The sequence below is a fragment of the Gastrolobium bilobum genome, unplaced genomic scaffold, assembly GCF_033153095.1.
Source record: "Gastrolobium bilobum isolate Gb01-03AN ecotype WA unplaced genomic scaffold, APGP_CSIRO_Gbil_v1 utg18713, whole genome shotgun sequence".
Taxonomy (NCBI): domain Eukaryota; kingdom Viridiplantae; phylum Streptophyta; class Magnoliopsida; order Fabales; family Fabaceae; genus Gastrolobium; species Gastrolobium bilobum.
Genome location: NW_026896840.1, coordinates 174,532 through 177,866, shown reverse-complemented (window position 1 = coordinate 177,866; position 3,335 = coordinate 174,532).

The following is a 3,335-nucleotide window of genomic DNA, read 5'->3' as shown; positions in this document are numbered from 1 at the left end:
TATTAAGCCAAAATAGGAATGCATCAGAATAAATTAAAGGGCAATATACAAATTCAGTTAAGCATTAATATATTATAATGAGGCCAACATAATAGTACATTTTTCTTTGGGTAGAATGCACTAACCAAGGTTGTCACCAAAGTTAGAACCTTGGATGAGTTGATCAATGAGCACAACATGTTGTCATAAAAGGCCAACATAATAGTACATTCCCATTTGCACAGAATGCACAAACCAAGGTCAGAACGTTAGATGAGTTAATCAATAAGCACAACATCGGGTTCGAAAATTCATTCCCTTTGGGGAGATAGATCCCTAAACCAATGAGCCTCTAATAACTTCATCTACAACCTCAAGGAAAAGTTGCTCGTTGAGTATACACTGATTTCAGAGATTTATCCCCTTTGGGCAGACAGATCACCTAGACCAATGCACCTCTATTAACTCCATCCCAAATAAGTTCAAAAGTTCCTAGTTATAATACATAATCACCCCCTTTGGGTAGGAAATTGCATTAAATAACCAAAATTATTCCTCAAATTTTACAATTGTTTTTTACTAACCAATATAAGCAATCTCACTTTGGTGGTAATTACCCATAATAATTTATAAGAACTCTTGCATAGGAATTAATTTTCTCTTGCCCAAAATCATAATACAATCAATAAGAAGGTGAAACACCCCTACCGATCATGAATTCAAAACAATAGCATTCCCAAACAAATTTTGCACTTAGGCACTATAAGCAGAAGCATACACCTCAATATACAAAAATATTAGCATGAAGCGGGTATGAATATATTACAATAATATATGGGAGAATAAAAAAAATTCATTAAATGTCAAATATAATAAACTTATTTTTATTACAAATTTTCACCCCGAACGTACCATCAATAAGAAATAAAACATATATTATTTATTTTATAATGATTTACATTTACTATCAATTAATTAAAATTGACAATTTTATTATTTTCTCAAAGACTACAATTTTGTTCGCAATTATATAAAATACGGACAAACATATTCTCCTAAATCAATGTTGTGTGTGTAAGCATGGTAAAAGAAAATTACCTTCATAGCCACCTACTATATGCTGACAGTGGTACAATTATGTATCATAAAAAAATGCTGGATTTTTCATAATAAAAATAATAACACAATTGCTGGTGGCAAATTAGTAAAATTGCTAATCCATAATGGAAATATTTCCTTTCTTCTTCTTTTTTGGAATAAAGGGAAACAAAAAACCCAGGAAACCTGGAATCTAGTCTCGGACCAATCTAGGAGCAATGACTCCATAGTTGTCCTTTTTAACAGCCTCCATACAGGTAGGAGGAATACCGGTTAGAACATAAAGGTTCCAGTCGAAAGGGGACGCCAAGGAGGCCAAAATGTTAGCTAATGTATTTTCCTCTCTAAACACATGGGGAAACCCTAACCATCCAAGTCCTCTTAAGGCAATCCTGGATACGTTTAACCAAACGAAAGAGGTTGTGATGATCCTGACACCCTTCTTCAACCAGCTGGATAATATTATAAGAGTCCCTCTCCAGCCAAATCTCACGATAGCCATGATCCCAAGCTACTTGAAGACCCCAAAGCATGCCCCAAAGTTCAGCCTTGAGAGAGTTCACTGCACCCATAGACTTGTTGAATCCCACGAGCCATCTCCCAGAGCAATCCCTGATAACTCCACCACACGCTGATTGCCTCCCATCCGCAGCAGCCGAACCGTTTGTGTTGAGCTTCAACCAATCATCACGATGAGGGGTCCATGAAATAAGAATTTCCTTTCTAACACCACATGAGAGCCTAACTCTACCAAAGGAGGCACGAGATTGGAAAAAGCTGGCGGTAAAACCTTTAGCTCGGTGACTCACATTGACGAGGTTTTAGCTCTTGTTGTTGAACACTAGGTTATTCTGTTCCTTCCAAATCATCCAACAAACGACCCCAAACAAAGTAGACCACCCTTCGACCTCCTCATGGTGAGTATTGTCGTGGAGATTAGCTTTAAGCCAGTCTTGACAATGAGAGGAAAAGAAAGTTCTGGCATGGTCGGTGTTGATGAGATTCTCCCAAACTAATATCACCCATGGGCAGCTCCTAAAAACATGGTTGCGATCCTCGATAAGGTGAATGCACTGTGGGCAGCTTTGATGTGTATCCAAGTGTCTCCTAGAACGTTCTTGATTTGTTAGGAGTTTGTTACTGAGGAGGAGCCAAATAAAGGATTGAATCATGTGGGGCCCTTCTATTTCCAGGGAATATTCCACCCTGAAGTTAAAACGGTTGAGGGATTAGAAATAAGATTGTAGAATGTAGGCTGAAGCAACAGAGAACTTACCATCGCTGGACAAATCCTAGGAAACACGATCAGGTTCGTCTCCAGGGTCATGGGGAGGACTCCTGCGATGGAATTGAGAATTTCCTGAGGGAGGTGTTGGAACATCAGCCAATTCCAGTCCTTTCCCTGCACCACACAGTCAGCAACAAACCAGTTTAGCATGTCATCATCAACCGAGTGAGTAGCCACATCCAACAGGTTATCCACTTGAGGTATCCACTTCTATGTCCAGAACAAAGTGCTTCTGCCATTGTCAAAGAGGATTCTTGAGCCCTTTCTAATCTCAGGCCAAGCTTGATAAATCCCTTTCCACATGTTCGAGCTCTCCCTACGCATGTTAAGATTTGGGATAATGGTATCATTAACTTTATATTTAGCTCTTAAGACCTTGCACCATAAGGGATCCTTCTCAACTAGCGACCGATGCCCAATTTTCATGACTGAGGTAGTATTAACAAGTCTAGAACTCTTGAAGCCCAGACCTCCAGATTCCTTTGTGGAGCAGACCTTCTCCCAACCAACCAGATGGACCTTTCTTTTGATATCAGAGGAACCCCAAATAAAGTTCCTATTGGTTTTATCGATCTTGTCACAAATGGAAAGAGGAAGAATAGAGATCTGCATGCTATAAGTTGGCAAGGCTCCTAGGACAAATTTGGCAAGAGTAATTCTCCCTGCAAACGAGAGAGCATTCTGATTCCAGGAATTTAGCCTCTCCTTCATCTTTTGTAGGATATGAGCATAAGTGGACTTGGAGACTCGTTTATGTAGCAGTGGCATACCCAGATATTTCCCCAAGTCCTTGGTAATACCGAAGCCCGTGCATTGGCTAATCTGCCTTGCTCTAGCAAAACAGACATTATCTGAGAAGCACTGAACTCCATTCTAGAATTCTCACTGCAATACCAACAATTTTTTTTTTAAATTTTAATGGCATCATTAATACACTACTTGAGCTCTTTTTAACAGTATTGTGCAACAA